This window comes from Pan troglodytes, chromosome 21 (genome assembly GCF_028858775.2).
Source record: "Pan troglodytes isolate AG18354 chromosome 21, NHGRI_mPanTro3-v2.0_pri, whole genome shotgun sequence".
NCBI classification, from domain to species: Eukaryota; Metazoa; Chordata; class Mammalia; order Primates; family Hominidae; genus Pan; species Pan troglodytes.
In genome coordinates, this window is record NC_072419.2 from 35,163,046 (window position 1) to 35,180,848 (window position 17,803).

The 17,803-nt window shown below is 40.3% G+C and overlaps 1 pseudogene; it reads right to left on the minus strand.

Annotated features, from left to right (window-relative positions):
* Window positions 1-495: 495 nt before the first annotated feature.
* On the minus strand, window positions 496-2,412 carry LOC107969904 (cell division cycle protein 27 homolog; annotated as a pseudogene).
* Between the last annotated feature and the right edge of the window lie 15,391 nt (window positions 2,413-17,803).

Sequence of the window (17,803 nt, forward strand, 5' to 3'; positions counted from 1 at the left end):
GCTAAATAAAAGGTACACTAAGTTCTTAATAGTAACTCAATAAACTAGAACACTGTCAAAAAGCAGCAACTAGTGAATTTTTTCAGTGTTTTCTTCTGTTATCCAATAAGTGAATTATGCTATTCCTTTCCAATTTCCCAAGCACTTTTTGTCTCAATCACCATTTCTGTGTTCGAAGAAAAAGTAACAAATCAAGTAACAAAACTAAACAAGCAAACAAACAAACAAAACACAACTAGAGCATCTGCAAAAGTTTGGTAGAAGACTGAAACTCTTGAGTATAAGGATCTGGTATTCTACTATCATTAGTTAACTTAAGAGTTTGTTAAAGACATACATTTCATAAGAAAGCATGATAGTTTGAAGTTATTGACCAGTATGTACCATCCCTAAGTATTAGTAACCAAATTCATGACAATAAAGAGCTATCTAACAAGAAAAATTAGTGACTACCAGCACCATCAACAAGACTTTGTCTTTACACTTCATTACCACTTACCATGCATTATAATATCTAGGATTGACTCTGATAGCATTTCAAAAACTAGCTAATGCTTTGTCCAATTCTTCAGTTAAGACAAACTCATGCCCTAATAGAGTATAGACATAAGCATAATTTGGATCCACTTGGATAGCTCTCTGGAAGAATTTAATTGCAATATCGTGTTCCCGTTGCAGAGTGAAACAGTTCCCTGAAGCACATCAGGCCTCTGGCGAATTTTTATCCATGTCTGTTATGTCTTTTGACAGAAATGAAAGGGCAACATCTTTTTGAAGATGCCAAAGTGTTGTAGAGTAGATTTCCATGCCTTCAACTCTATGATTCTCAATCCTTCTAACCTCTGAGAATATTCTTTCAGCTTGCATGTACTCTGAAAGTTCAAAATAGGCCCTTCCAATTTGGCACAGTACCCAACCAGTATTGTAGTGGTGAGAAGGTAAATGGCTCAAAATATTTATAGCTTCTTTGCAGTGGTATGAACACAAAGCTAAATAACCTTTCCCCCTTTCACGAAGAAGGCTCATCAAGCCTTCTGCTTCTGCTTTTTGTAGATTAAAAGCCTGAATCTGAGGTGTGATTGTGGATATTTTCCCTTCTGAAATGATGGAAGAGTCCAATTTTGTTATTTCCAGGCTGTCATTTATATTAGGTTGAGTTATTCCTCCTTTATTAGTTTTACTTTTTGTTTTTCTGTTTGGGATTTTAGGTGGAAACTGTATTTTTAATTTCTTCCTATTCTCCTTGGTTGTGGAACTGTCACTAGTCAAGAGTCGTGAACTTCTTCGATGCAGTGCATTTGGGGGAGATGTCATAGTGGGGCTCAATACCTGAGGTGTTGTACTTATTTATGGACCAGAACTTTCTGTTTGTGCAAGAATTGGAGTTACCTCTCGGCTATTTCCACTCTGTGAGAAGACAGACTTTGCTCCAATTTGGACTATTCTGACAACAGACTTTTTTTGAGGGACTCCAGTGGATGTCACATCCATTACAGAAGCTGTATTAGTGTAGTTTTGTAAATAGAATCCATCTCCAGGACTTAGGTTTTCTAATGGGAAAATCCCTAAACTTGGGGTTAATGGACTAAGAGATGCTGGTCCTCCTAATAAACTTCGATCAGTTTTTGGTTTATTTTGAACCTGTTTAGATAATATGGAAGTTCCTGTTCCCAGTGGGACAGTATCAGGTGAAATTACAGCTGAATCAATAGAAGACACTGGGGAATCTGTATTCAAGGAGTACTTTGAATTGGCAGATTCTAAATTCAATCTGTTTAATTCAGTTGTGTTCTGGGGTGTTTCTGTAAGAACGGTCTCAGGCTGTCTGTGACATAAACTATGACGAGGTACTTGTGTGGTGCAACACTTGGACAGACAGTTGCTGAAGTTCTGTAAAGATGTGAATTTAAACCTTTCGTCAGGATCTGGCTTTTCACCTATTTCACATAATGATTCAAAGGGATACCAGAGGAAAGGATTTAAACTAAGGCTCTTTTGGTAGCATTCTGATCATTTGGCAAGCCGATCTGTCTTGCAATATACATATCCCCACAATGGAAGGGGAAAGCAAGCTGAATCACCAAACTCAGTAACAATATCATCATGGCTTTTCTGCTTATGAAACACTCCACCAGATAAGATTTGTTCCCCTTCTGCAAGCTTGCTGACATCAAAACAACATTTTGCAAGCAGGTATTTGCATTGCGGTGTAGGACAACTGTGTCCTTTCAAGAGTCTATATGCTTTATAGGCTTTTCCTTGGCGGTAAGAACAGGTCGCCAGTAAAAACAAGGCTTCTTCTGAGTGTACTTCTGCATAAAGGCGTTCTGCAAGGAAAACCCCATCTCGGTAAGCATAGTGGTTTAGTGCTTGCCATGTAGCAGCCTGGACGGGTTTCTGTAGCACCATCATCCTCGAGGCTCAGGCCCACTTTCTGCAGTGCCGCGGGCAGCCACCCACCCCACCCACCCCCCTCCCCCCCCGTAGCGGCTCCAGCAAAGCCAGCCTCGGCTCATTTAAACTCACCAGTTACCAGGGGATGGGGGAGGCTGAGCCAGAACGACTTCTTTACCCTGCCAACTGTGGAAAGCCCGGCCCCCTGTGATCCATCGCAAAGCAAGAGTCACCTCATGTTTGGAAAACGGATCCGCTCCCAAGTTCAATGGAGGGATGTGGCATGTAGGATGAAGGACTCTCTTCTTCTGATGGGGCCTAGGGCTGGAGCTCTCTCCGTGCGGACCGCTGACTCCCTCTACCTTGGGTTCCTTCGGCCCCACCCTGGGACACGGGCCTTGGCAGATTCTGACCCTTCCTGGCACTTAAGTCGCTGTCAGAAACCCCATCTCTTGCTCGGATGCCCCGAATGACTGTGGCTCACGCCTCTCTGGAAACATTGGAAATCTCTCCTCTATGCGCGGCCAACTGAAACCACAGGAGCTCGGGACACAAGCCGCCATCCACCTCACTGCTTTCGGGAGAGAATGCTGAGTCTCTTACCGACTCTCTCTTGACTTGAGTTCTTCATGGGTGTGTGGTTAAGACGTAGTGAGACCAGATATATTAACTCAGGCCTGGTGCTGGTGGCTCACGCCTGTAACCCCAACACTTTGGGAGGCCGAGGCTGTAGGATCCCTTGAGGAATTGCCGAACCCTGTGGAGGTTGAGGCTGCAGTGAGTGAGCCATAATGGTGTCACTGCACTCCAGTCTGGGGGAAAGACAGAGTGAGGCCCTGTCACAGGCAGGCAGGCAGACAGACAACAGCTGTATTATGTTCTTCTCAGGGTAGGAAGCAAAAATAACAGAATACTGCGCTTAATTTTTTTTTTTTTTGGGGGGGGGACGGAGTTTCACTCTTGTTGCCCAAACCGGAGTGCAATGGCACCATCTCGGCTCACTGCAACCTCCACCTCCCGTGCTGAAGAGATTCTCCTGCCTCAGCCTCCTGAGTAGCTGGGATTACAGGCATGGGCCACCACACCCGGCTGATTTTGTATTGTTAGTAGAGATGGCATTTCTCCATGTGGGTCAGGAGGGTCTCGAACTGGCCATCTCAGGTGATCTGCCCACCTCGGCCTCCCAAAGTGCTGGGATGACAGGCGTGAGCCATTGCGCCCGGCCAGTTATGTTTTTTTTTTTTTTTAACTTTCAATTTTGATCTCTTTATTATTATTATTATTACTTTTTTGAGACAGAGTCTCGCTCTGTTGCCCAGACTGGAGTGCTGTGGCGTGATGTCAGGTCACTGCAAGCTCTGCCTCCCAGGTTCACGCCATTCTCCTGTCTCAGCCTCCCAAGTAGCTGGGACTACAGGCGCCCGCCACCACGCCTGGCTAATCTTTTGTATTTTGAGTAGAGACGGGGTTTCACTGTGGTAGCCAGGATGGTCTCGATCTCCTGACCCCCGTGATCCGCCCGCCTCGGCCTTCCAAAGTGCTGGAATGACAGGCGTGAGCCACAGCGCCCGGCCTATTTATCTATTTATTAACTTTGAGTCCAGGTTGTGAAACCAGTTAGTTTTTGTATTTTTTTAGAGACGAGGTTTCACCATGTTGCCAAGGCTTGGATCCAAGGATCCACCTTCCCTCGCCTCCCAAAGTGCGGGGATGACAGGCGTGAGCCTACCGCGCCCGGCTCCACCCGTTCCCACAACAGCTTATCACTCAGGTGCCCGAAGTCCAGCGGTGGTGTGTGGTTCCCACCCCCAGTGCCCCCTCCTCTGGTCACCGCCGTGGTGTCCGGGAGTGGGTCCTGAGGGAGCTCGTTGGTGTGGCGGTCCAGGCGGTTGAGTGAGAAGTGCCCCTGCCACGCGGGGAAGGGCGCCGCCTGGTCTGGCGAGCGCAGGTCCCGTGATCCCCTCTGGCTGGTGCGCGTGGGCCATGTGAGCGATCGCAGTGGGCTTGGGCAGGTGAGGCGTGCGCCGGACAGCCGCTGATGGGCTACCGTTCTGCCTCCGACAGGTTGTGTGTGGATTTACTTGGAGGTGCTTTGCCTAGGAGAAAGGAGGCTGGTCCCTGGGGGTGCCTCCGGGTTCCTCGGGGTGCACGGCTGGGGGTTCCCTGGCGTGGCCTGCTGGGGCCCTCCGTCCCCCCAAGTGCAGACCGGTGACGTCTGCCCTCCTCTGCTGCCATGCCCGCCCCTTCTCCCTCCCCCCGCAGGCCCTGTGTGGTCACGCATTGGGTGGCATGGGGAAGGGGGGCTCCCGGCTGTGAGGAAGAGAGAGAGGGCGCTGCTGCCACCCGCGAAAACAGAGAGTGAAGAGAGTCGGCTGGGGCCGAGTTCCCGTGGCCACCACCGCGGTCCGGGTTCCTCCCTCGGGGCCTCCCTCGTGCCTTACGCAGCTCGTGATGCGGGGTTCGTTGGCCGTGGAGGGGTGGAAGGTCCCGTGCCGTCGTCGTCGCGTGTCGTGGGTAGTGGGGGCTTGTTGGGGGTGGGGGGAGGAAGGCAAGTAGGAAGGGTCCGCCAGGGAGAGGGTGGGGGAGCGCGTCCCGGTCGCCGCGGTTCGCCGCCGCTCCTGGTGGCGGCCCGGCCACCGGCCCACCGCCGCTCCAGCGCCCCTCCTCCCCAACACCCCTCTGAGGCACAGTCCTCCTCGCCCGCCCGCCCCCCGTCTACCCGGCGCGCATCACAGTTGTGTCCTGGGCCGGAAGCCCGCCACGCGGCCCGTCTGACAGCGCTCGTGGCCGCGGTCCTGGGGTTCGCATGCCCCTGGCGGTGACTCGCTGGATGCTGCGGTGTCGTCTGCCATTGCGCGCCTGCCTCTGGCTCTCGGCCGCGCGGTGCCTGGGGCCCGGTCTGTAGCTTCCACGTCGGGGCAGGGAGGCGCCGCCACGTCCTCGGACCCGTCCCCCACCTCCATTTAGTACGTAGGAAATCCCGTGTAACTTAGCAAAGCTAGCAAGTCCCTAAACTCGGCGCAGCGACTGTAGGGGTGGCCTCCCAGTAGCATCGTTAACATCAATTGTAATTGGTAGGCAATCACTTAGTTTCACATTTCATTACCCGAGTTACACAAATGTGTAAAAAAAAATACAATTTTAATAAAAGGGAGTAAAGGATAATATGAGTAATATTCACAATCTATAGTTGGAAGAGGTAGTGTTTTCTCAGAAATGATGCATTCCTGGAGCAAGGTCATTTTGTGTTTGGTTTGTTAAATATCTATTTCCATTTTGACAAACCACTGGAAAAGCCCAGCTTCACAAGGACTCTCCATGAGAACGATCACACAAAAGAATACCCATAACACAAAATCAAAACAAGGGTGGTCCAGGCGTCACATTAAAGGCTCATTACCAAGTTTTCTTAGAAGAGATAAAGAACACAAAGTTACTTTTATGTGATGGAAAACCGAGAGAAAGAGTAAATGCAACAATAAATGTTAGGCAAAAACAGTGAAAACCAAGCTGAGGAAAAAAATGAATGGAAATGTTTTGTTTGGTATTGATTTCCTATCCTGATATCAGAAAGTATGGGAAAGAACAAAGGACATTTTTTTGAGACAAATAGAACATAAAACAAATGAATGTTAAAGACTATTTTACAGTGCTAACAAAACTATCTGTGACTTGTTTTTTCCCTTAAAAAATATGATTTTGTACAATTACATTTATATAAATTATTGAAATAAAATTGTAAAGATGGAGAACAGACTATGGGGTTGCCAAGGGGAAGGGGTGGAGGAAAACGTGTCAGAGTGTCAACAAAGATCGCAAGTTGGAGCCTGGTGGTGAGGCAACAGTTCTGCATCTTGACTTTGGAAGTGGTAGTTGCAGAGATCTACACCACACAAAAATGAACAGAACACACGCACACACATACACACGTACAAAAATGAACACATGCAAAACGGTTGTGATCTGAGTAAGCTTTCTGAATTGTACCTATGTCAGTTTCCAGGTTTTGATAATGCTCTATGGCTATGTGAGATGTCACCACTGGAATTAGTGAATAGTACCTAAGACATCCCTGTACCTTTTGCAACTTCCTGTGAATCTATAATTATTTCAAAAGAAAGTTGAAAGTCATAGCAGACTTTCACTTCAAAGAGGAAAAAAACTGAAGATTAATGAAATTGTTGAAGAACATCAAATACTCAATAGTCTGTATGAGAGCTGTATTATGTCCACTCGCAGCACAGCTGTCATTTAGCCTTTTCCTGACGTGCCCTGGAGGACTTGAGCTCCTCTTGGATTGCCAAGGCCGATAGTGTTTACTTGTTACTAAATTTGTACTAAACCCCCCAAAAATGAAAATTGATTGAATAATCATTTATAATAACAACTAGTAATTTTACTTATAAAGAGACAATAGTGGTAACCAATTTAAATATTTAGGGTAAAGAATAGGATCTTCGTTAGACAATACTGGCATAATTTAGAAAGAAAAAATAAGGAATCAGAAACATAAGTAATTCAGTATTGTGAAAAAATTCTGGATCTGAAAAGCAAAAGAACAGAAATTGTATTGCGTTTCTGCTCCAAACCTGATGAATCACCTTAGATGTGTTGTGTTTCTGTGCCAAAGCTGCTGAATCACCTTAGGCAATGCATGCCCTTTCCCTGAATCTGTTTTCTTTTCTACAAAATGAAGTGAGCTAGATCATCTCCGAGGTCCCCCAAATATTCACATTTTCGGCTCCACATGAACTTCAGTTGAATTCCTAATTTCAGTGTGGATAATACATGTGTGCTGCACCACAAGCAGTGCGTCTAAATGGTCATGTTGGTCCTAAAAAGTAATTATTAGCAGTTTGGAAATTCTGTTGTTGTACAATCTGCAAAGGGATATTTGTGAGCACTTTGAGACCATGGTGAAAAAGGAAATACCTTCACATAAAAACTATAAAGAAGGTTTCTGAGAAGCTGCTTTGTGATGTGTGCATTCATCTCACTGAGTTAAACATTTCATTCCTTTGATGAGTCTGGAAACTCTGTTCTTGTACAATCTGCAAAGTGGTATTTGTGAGTGCTTTCAGGCCTATGGTGAAAAAGGAAATATCTTCACATAAAAACTAGACAGACGCTTTCTGAGAAACTACTTTGTGACGTGTGCATTCATCTCAAAGAATTAAACCATTCTTTTCATTGAAATGCTAGGAAATGGTGTTTTTGTAGAATCTGAAGAGGGATATTCGTGAGCACTTTGAGGCCTTTGGTGAAAAAGTAAATACCTTCACCTTTGTCAGATGAGTAGGTTGCAAAAATTTTTTCCCATTCTGTAGGATGACTGTTCACTCTGATGGTGGTTTCTTTAGCTGTGCAGAAGCTCCTTAGTTTAATTAGATCCCATTTGTCAATTGTGGCTTTGTTGCCATTGCTTTAGGTGTTTTAGACATGAAGTCCTTGCCCATGCCTATGTCCTGAATGGTATTGCCTAGGTTTTCTTCTAGGGATTTTATGTGAAGCATTCTTTTGATTAATCAGTTTGGATACTCTGTTCTTGTAGAATCTGCAAGGAGATATTTGTGAGAGCTTTGAGGCCTTTGGTGAAAAAGTAAATACCTTCACATAATAAATAGACAGAAGCTCTCTGAGAAACCTCCCTGTCTGTGTGCATTCATCTCACAGAGTTGAAACTGTCTTTTGGCTGAGCAGTTTGAAAACTGTCTATTTGTAGAATCTGCAAAGGGATATTTATGAGCGCTTTGAAGCCTATGGTGAGAAAGGAAATATCTTCACATAAAAACTGAATAGAAGATTTCTGAGAAACCTCTTTGTGATGTGTGCATTTATCTCACAGAGTTGAACCATTCTTTTGATTGAGCAGTTTGTAAAGAGACTTTTTGTAGAATCTGCAAAGGGATATTTGTCAGCTCTATGAGGCCTATGGTGAAAAAGGAAATATCTTCAATAAAAAGTATAAAGAATGTTTCTGAGAAGCTGTTTTGCAAGATGTGCACTCATCCCAGAGAGATAAAAGTTTCTATTCTTTGATGAGTCTGGAAACTCTGTTCTTGTAAAATCTGCAAAGGGATATTTGTGAGTGGCTTTAGGCCTGTGGTGAAAAAGGAAATATCTTCACATAAAAACTAGACAGAAGATTTCAGAGAAAGTTCTTTGTGATATGTGCATTCATCTCACAGAGCGGAACCACTCTTTTGATTGAGAAGTTTGGAAACAGTCTTTTCAGAGAATCTGCAAAGGAATATTTTGAGCGCTTTGATAGGTATGGTGAAAAGGGAAATATCTTCACTTAAAAACTGGACAGAAGCTTTCTGAGAAACTTCTTTGTGATGTGTGCATTCGACTAACAGAGTTGAACTTTTCTTTTGGTTGGGAAGTTTGGAAAGAGTCCTTTCCTAGAATCTGCAGAGGGATATGTGTGAGCCCTTTATGGCCTAAGGTGAAATAGGAAATATCTTCATATAAAAACTAGACAGAAGCATTCTGAGAAACTTCTTTGTCAAGTGTGCTTTCATCTCACAGAGTTGAACCTCTCTTTTGATTGAGGAGTTTGGAAACAGTCTTTCTGTAGAATATGCAAATGGATATTTGGAGCGCTTTGAGGCCTACGGTGAAAAAGGAAATATCTTCACCTAAAAACTAGACAGAAACATTATGAGAAACTTCTTTGTGATGTATGCATTCATATCACAGAGTTGAACCTCTCTTTTGATTGAGGAGTTTGGAAACAGTCTTTTTGTAGAATATGCAAATGGATATTTAGAGTGCTTTGAGGCCTATGGTGAAAAAGGAAATATCTTCACCTAAAAACTAGACAGAAGCATTCTGAGAAACTTCTTTGTGATGTATGCATTCATATCACAGAGTTGAACCTCTCTTTTGATTGAGGAGTTTGGAAACAGTCTTTTTGTAGAATATGCAAATGGATATTTGGAACGCTTTGAGGCCTATGGTGAAAAAGGAAATATCTTCACCTAAAAACTAGACAGAAGCATTCTGAGAAACTTCTTTGTGATGTATGCATTCATATCACAGAGTTGAACCTCTCTTTTGATTGAGGAGTTTGGAAACAGTCTTTTTGTAGAATATGCAAATGGATATTTGGAACGCTTTGAGGCCTATGGTGAAAAAGGAAATATCTTCACCTAAAAACTACACAGAAGCATTCTGAGAAACTTCTTTCTGATGTATGCATTCATATCACAGAGTTGAACCTTTCTTATGACTGAGCACTTTCAAAGCAGTCCTTTTGTAGAATATGAAAAGGGATATTTGTCAGCCCATTGAGGCCTATGGTGAATTAGGAAATATCTTCACATAAAAACTAGTCAGAAGATTTCTGAGAAACTTCTTTGTGATGTGTGCTTTCATCTCACAGAGTTGAACCTTTCTTTTGAATGAGCAGTTTGGAAACACACTTTTTGTAGAATCTGCAAATGTATATTTAGAGCACTTTGAGGACTATGGTGAAAAAGGAAATATCTTCACATAAAAACTAGAAAGCAACATTCTATGAAACTTCTTTGTGATGTGTACTTTCATCTCACAGAGTTGAACCTCTCTATTCATTGAACAGTTTGGAAACCATCTTTTTGTAGCATCTGCAAATGGATATTTGGAGCATTTTGAGGCCTTGGTGAGAATGGAAATATCTTCATATAAAAACTAGATAGAAGCATTCTGAGAAACTTCTTGGTGACGTGTGCATTTATCACACAGAGTTATACCTTTCTTTTGATTGAACACTTTGGAAACAGTCTTTTTGTAGTATCTGTAGAGGGATGTTTGCGAGCCATTTGAGGCCTATGGTGAAAAAGGAAATATCTTCACATAAAAACTAGACAGAAGCTTTCTGAGAAACTTCTTTGTGATGTGTGAATTCATCTCACAGTGTTGAACCTTCCTTTGGATAGAGCAGTTTGGAAACAATCCTTTTGTAGAATCTGCAAAGGTATATTTCTGAGCCCATTGAGGCCTATGGTGAAATATGAAATATCTTCCCATAAAAACTAGACAGAAGGTTTCTAAGAAACTCCTTTGTGATGTGTGCTTCCATCTCACAGAGTTGAACCTTTCTTTTGATTGAGCAGTTTGGAAACACTCTTTTTGTAGAATCTGCAAATGGATATTTGGAGCACTTTGAGGCCTATGGTAAAAAAGGAAATATCATCACATAAAAATTAGACGGAAGCATTCTGAGAAACTTCTTTGTGATGTTTGCATCCATCTCACACAGTTGAACATTTCTTTGATTGAAGATTGGGAAACAGTCTTTTTGTAAAATCTACGAAGGGATAATTGTGAACCCTTTGAGGCCTATGGTGAAGTAGGAAATATCTTAACATAAAAACTACACAGAAACATTTTGAGAAACTTTTTTGTGATGGGTACATTCATCTCACAGAGTTGAAGCTTTCTTTTTCTAGAGCAGTTTGGAAACAGTCCTATTGTAGAATCCCCAAAGGGATATTTCTGAGTCCATTGAGGCCTTTGGTAATATAGGAAATACCTTCACATAAAGCTAGATGGAAGCTTTCTGAGAAACTTCTTTTCAATGAGTGCTTTCATCTCAAAGAGTTGAGCATTTCTTTTGACTGAGCAGTTTGGAAACACTCTTTTTGCATAATCTGCAAATGCATAATTGGAGCATTTTGAGGTCTATGGTGAAAAAGGAAATATCTTCACAAAAAAACTAGAAAGATACATTCTGAGAAACTTCTTTGTGATGTGTGCTTTCAACTCACAGAGTTGAAACTTTCTTTTCACTGAGCAATTTGGAAACAGTCTTTTTGTGGAATCTGCAAAAAATATTTTTGAGCCCTTTATGGCCCATGCTGAAACAGGAAATATCCTCACAGAAAAACTAGACAGAAGCTTTCTGAGAAACTTCTTTGTGATGTGTGCTTTGAACTCACAGAGTTGTACCTTTCTTTTGATTGAGCAGTTTGGAAACAGTCTTTTTGTGGAATCAGCAAATGGATGTTTGGAGGGCTTTGAAGCCTATGGTGAAAAAGGAAATACCTTCACATAAAAAATAGACAGAAGCATTGTGAGAAACATCTCTGTGATGTGTGCATTCATCTCATAGTGTTGAACTTTTGTTTGATTGAGCAGTTTGGAAACAGTCCTTTTGTAGAATCTGCAAAGGGATATTTCTGAGCCCATTGAAGCCTAGGGTGAAAAAGAAATGTCTTCACATAAAAACTAGACAGAAGCATTCTGATAAACTTTTGTGATGTGTCCATTCATCTCACAGAGTTGAAACTTCCTTTGGATTGAGCAGAGTGGAAACAGTCTTTTTGTAGAATCTGCAAAAAGTATTTTTGAGCCCTATATGGCCCAAGGTGAAATAGGAAATATCTTCAAAAAAAAACTAGACAGAAGCATTCTGAGAAACCTCTTTGTGATGTGTGCTTCTGTGTCACAGAGTTGAACATTTCTTTTGATTGAGCAGTTTGGAAACACTCTTTTTGTAGAATCTGCAAATGGGTATTTGGAGCGCTTTGAGGCCTACAGTGAAAAAAAGAAATATCTTCACATAAAAACTAGACAGATGCATTCTGTGAAACTTCTTTGTGATGTGTGCATTCATCTCACAGAGTTGAATCTTTCTTTGGATTCAGCAGTTTTCTAAACAGTCCTTTTGTAGAATCTGCAAAGAGATATTTCTGAGCCCATTGAGGCCTATGGTGAAAAAGGAAATATCTTCAAATAAAAACAAAACAGAAGCTTTCTGAGAAGCTTCTTTATGATGTGTGCATTCATCTCACAGAGTTGAATCTTTCTTTTGCTTGAGCAGTTTGGAAACAGTCTTTTTGTAAAATCTGCAAAAGGGTATTTCTGAGCCGTTTGAGGCTGATGGTGAAAAAGAAATATCTTCACATAAAAACTAGACAGAAGCATTCTGAGAAACTTGTTTCTGATGTGTGCATTCATCTCACAGGGTTGAACCTTTCTTTTGTTTGAGCAGTTTGGAAACAGTCTTTTTTTTGAATATGCAAACGGATATTTTTGAGCCCTTTACAGCCTATGGTGAAATAGGAAATATCTTCACATAAAAATTAGACAGAATATTTCTGAGAAAATGCTTTGTGATGTGTGCTTTCATCTCACAGAGGTGAACTTTTGTTTTGATTGAGTAGTTTGGAAACAGTCTTTCTGTAGAATCCACAAATGGATATTTGCAGTGCTTTTAGGCCTATGGTGAAAAAGGAAATATCTTCACAACAACACTAAAAAGAAGCTTTCTGAGAAACTTCTTTGTAATGTGTGGATTCATATCACAGAGCTGATCCTTTCTTTTGATTGAGCAGATTGGAAACCATCTTTTTGTACAATCTGCAAAGGGATATTTCTGAGCCATTTGATGCCTATGGTGAAAAAGAATTATCTTCACATAAAAACTAGACAGAATCATTGTGAGACACTTCCTTGTGATGAGTGCCTTCATCTCACAGAGTTGAACCTTTCTTTTCTTGGAGCAGTTTGGAAAAAGTCTTTTTGAAGTATCTGCAGAGGGATATTTGTGAGCAGTTAAAGGCCTATGGTGAAAAATAAAATATCTTCACATAAAAACTATACAGAAGCATTCTGAGAAACTTGTTTTTTATGTTTGCATTCATCTCCCAGAGATGAATCTTTCTTTTCATTGAGCAGTCTGGAAACAGTCTCTTTATACAATGTGCAAAGGGATATTTCTGAGAGGTTTGAGGCCTATGGTGAAAAAGTAATATCTTCACATAAAAACTAGACAGAAGCATTCTGAGAAACTTCTTTTTTATGTGTGCATTCACCTCACAGAGTTGAAACTTCCTTTTCATTGAGCAGTTTGGAAACAGTCTTTTTGTAGAATCTGCAAAGGGATATTTGTGATTCCTTTGAGTCCTGTGGTGAAATAGGAAATATCCTCAAATAAAAACTAGACAGAAGCTTTCCAAGAAACTTCTTTTTGATGTGTGCTTTCATCTCACAGAGTTGAACCTTTCTTTTGATTGAACAGTTTGCAAACAGTCTTTTTGTGGAATCTGCAAATGGATGTTTGGAGTGTTTTGAGGCCTATGGTGAAAAAGTAAATATCTTCACATAAAAACTAGATGGAAGCATTCTGAGAAACTTATTTGTGACGTGTGCATTCATCTCACGTTGTTGAGCCTATCTTTTGATTTAGCAGATTGGAAACAGTCCTTTTGTTGTATCTGCAGAGGTATATTTGTGAGCGGTTTGAGGCCTATGGTGAAAAAGGAGATACCTTCACATAAAAACTAGAAAGAAGCATTCTGGGAAACTTCTCTGTGATGTGTGCATTCAACTCACAGAGGTGAACCTTTCTTTAGATTGAGCAGTTTGGATACCGTCCTTTTGTGGAATCTGCAAAGGGATATTTCTGAGCCCTTTGAGTCCTATAGTGAAATAGGAAATATCTTCACATAATAACTAGACAGAAGCATTCTGAGAAACTTCTTTGTGATGTATGCTTTCATTTCACAGAGTTGAACCTTTCCTTTGATTGAGCAGTTTGGAAGCACTCTTTTTGTAGAATCTGTAAACAGATATTTAGAGTGCTTTGAGGCATAAGGTGAAAAAGGAAGTATCTGCACCTAAAAACTAGACAGAAACTTTCTGAGAAACTTCTTTGTGATGCTTGCTTTCATCTCACAGATTTGACCCTTTCTTTCATTGAGCAGTTTGGGAACAAGTCGTTTTGTAGAATCTGCAGAGGTACATTTGTGAGCAGTTTGAGGCCTATGGTGAAAAACTAAATATCTTCACATAAAAACCAGACAGAAGCTTTTTGAGATTATTCTTTGTGATATTTGCATTCATCTCAAAGAGTTGAACCTCTCTCTTCATTGAGGAGTTTGGAGACTTTTTTTTGTGCAATCTGCAAAGGAATATTTCTGAGTGGTTTGAGGCCTATGGTGAAAAAGAAATAACTTCATATAAAAACTAGACAGAAGCATTCTGATAAACTTCTTTTTTATCTGTGCATTCACCTCACAGAGTTGAACCTTTCTTTCCATTGAGCAGTTTGGAAACAGTCTTTTTGTAGAATCTGCAAAGGGATATTTGTGATTCCTTTGAGGTCTATGATGAAATAGGAAATATATTCACATAAATACTAGATAGAAGCTTTCTGAGAAACTTCTTTGTGATGTGTGCTTTCATCCTACAGAGTTGAACCTTTATTTTGATTGATAACCTTGGAAACAGTATTTTTGAAGAAACTACAAATGGATATTTGGAGAGATTTGAGGCCTACAGTTAAAAAGGAAATATATTCACATAAAAACTAGACAGAAGTATTTTGAGAAACTTCTTTGTGATGTGTGCTTTCATTTCACAGAGTTGAATCTTTTTTTTTTAATTGAGAAGCTTGGAAACAATCTTTTTGTATAAGCTGCAAAGGGATATTTCTGAGCCATTTGAGGCTTATGGTGAAAACGAAATATCTGCACATAAAACCTTGACAGAAGCATTCTGAAAAACTTCTTTGTGATGTGTCCTTTCATGTCACAGAGTTGAACCTTTCTTTTGATTGAGCAGTTTGGAAGCAGTCGTTTTGTAGAATGTGTAAGGGATATTTGTGAGCCCTTTATGGCCTGTGGTGAAATAGGAAATGTCTTCACATAAAAACTAGACAGAAGATTTCTGAGAAACTTCTTTGTGATGTGTGCTTTCATCTCACAGTGTTGAACGTTTCTTTTGATTGAGCAGTTTGGAAAGTGTTTTTGTAGAATCTGCAAATGGATATTTGGAGCTATTTGAGGCCCATGGTGAAAAAGGAAGTATCTTCACATAAAAACTAGACAGAAGATTTCTGAGAAACTTCTTTGTGATGTGTGAATTCATGTCACAGAATTCAACCTTTCTTTCCATTGAGCAGTTTGGAAACAGTCTTTTGTAGAAGCTGCAAAGGGAAATTTCTTAGCCGTTTGAGGCCTATGGTGAAAAAGAAATATCTTCACATAAAAACTAGATGGAAGCTTTCTAAGAAACTTCCTTGTGATGTGTCCATTCATCTCACAGAGATAAACCTTTCTTTTGATCAAGGAGTTTGGAAAATGTCTTTTCTTAGAATCTGCAAAGGGATATTTGTGAGCCCTCTATGGCCTATGTTGAAATATGAAATATCTTCACATAAAAACTAGACAGAAACTTTCTGAGAAACTTCTTTGGGGTGTGTACATTTGTCTCACAGAGTTGAACCTTTCGTTTGATTGAGCAGTTTGGAAACAGTCTTTTTGTAGAATCTGCAAATGTATATTTGGAGTGTTTTAAGGCCTATATTGAAAAACAAAATATCTTCACATAAAAACTACACAGTAGCTTTTTGAGAAAACTCTTTGTGACATTTGCATTCATATCTAAGAGTTGACCATTTCTTTTCATTGAGCAGTTTGGAAACAGTCCTTTTGTAGAAACTGCAAAGGGATATTTCTGAGCAGTTTGAGGCCAATGGTGAAAAATAAATATCTTCACATGAAAATTAGACAAAAGCATTTTGAGAATCTTCTTTGTGATGTGTGCATTCATCTCACAGAGTTGAACATTTCTTTTGATTTAGCAATTTGGAGAAAGTGGAGTTATATTTGTGAGCAGTTTAAGGCCTATGGTGCAAAAGGAAATACCTTCACATAAAAAGTAGACAGAAGTTTTCTGAGAAACTTCTTTGTGATGTGTGCTTTCGTCTCACAGAGTTGAGCCTTTCTTTTGATTGACCAGTTTGGAAACATTCTTTTTGTAGAATCTGCAAATGGATATTTGGAGCGATTTGAGGCCTATGGTGAAAAAGGAAATATCTTCACATGAAAACTAGACAGAAGAATTCTGAGAAACTTTTTTGTGATGACTCCATTCATCTCACAGAGTTGAAACATTCTTTGATGGACCAGTTTGTAAATAGTCTTTTTGTAGTATCTGCAGAGGGATATTTTTGAGCTGTTTAAAGACTATGGTGAAAAAGGAAATATCTTCACTTAAGAACTAGACAGAAGCATTCTGAGAAACTTCTTTGTGATGTGTGCATTCATCTCACAATGTTGAACGTTTCTTTTGATTGAGCAGTTTGGAAACAACTTTTGTAGCATCTGCAGAGGGATATTTGTGAGCCCATTAATTCCTATGGTGAAATAGGAATTATTTTGAGATAAAAACTAGACAGAAGATTTCTGAGAAACTTCTTTGTGATGTGTGCTTTCATCTCACAGAGTTGAAGATTTCTTTTGATTGGGCAGTTTGGAAACAGTCTTTTTGTATAATCTGCAAATGGATATTTGGAGCACTTTGTGGCCTAAGGTGAAAATGGAAATATCTTCACATAAAACCTAGACAGAAGAATTCTGAGAAACTTCTTTGTGATGTGTGCATTCATCTCAGAGAGGTGAACTTTTCTTTTGATGGAGCAGTTTGGAAACAGTATATTTTTAGTATCTGCAGAAGGATATTTGTTAGCGGTTTAAAGCCTATGGTGAAAAAGGAAATATCTTCACATAAAAACTAGACAGAAGCTTTCTGAGAAACTTCTTTGTGATGTGTGCATTCATCTCACAGTGTTGAAACTTTATTTTGTTTGAGCAGTTTAGAAACAGTCTTTTTCTGCAATCTGCAAAGGTATATTTCTGAGCCATTTGAGGTCTATGTTGAAAAAGAGATATCCTCACATTTTAACTAGACAGAAGCATTCTGAGGAACATCTTGGTGATGTCTCCATTCATTTGACAGAGTTGAACGTTTCTTTTAATTCAGAAGTTTGGCAACGGTATTTTTGTAGAATCTGCAAAGGGATATTTGTGAGCCATTTGAAGCCTATAGTGAAATAGTAAATATATTCACATAAAAACTAGACAGAAGAATTCTAAGAAACTTCATTCTAATGTGTGCATTCACCTCACAGAATTTAACCTTTCTTTTGATTGAGCAGTATGGAAATGGTCCTCTTTTAGAATCTGCAAAGGGATATTTCTTAGCCCTTTGAGGCCTATGGTGAAACTGGAAATATCTTCACATGAAAACTAGACCGAAGCTTTCTGAGAAACTTCTTTGAGATGTGTGCTTTCATCTCACAGAGTCAAACCTTCTTTTGATTGAGTAGTTTGGAAAAACTCTTTTGTGTAATCTGTAAGTGGATATTAAGAGTGCTTTGAGGCCAATGGTGACAAAGGAAGTATCTTCACATAAAAACTAAACAGAAGTTTTCTGAGAAACTACTTTTTGATGTGTCCATTAATCTAACAGAGTTGAAACTTTCTTTTTATTGAGCAGTTTGGATACAGTCTTTTTGTAGAATCTGCAAAAAATATTTGTGAGCCCTTTATTGCCTATGGTGAAACAGGAATTTTCTTCACATATAAACTAGACAGAAGCATTCTGAGAAACTTCTTTGTGATGTGTGCATTCATCT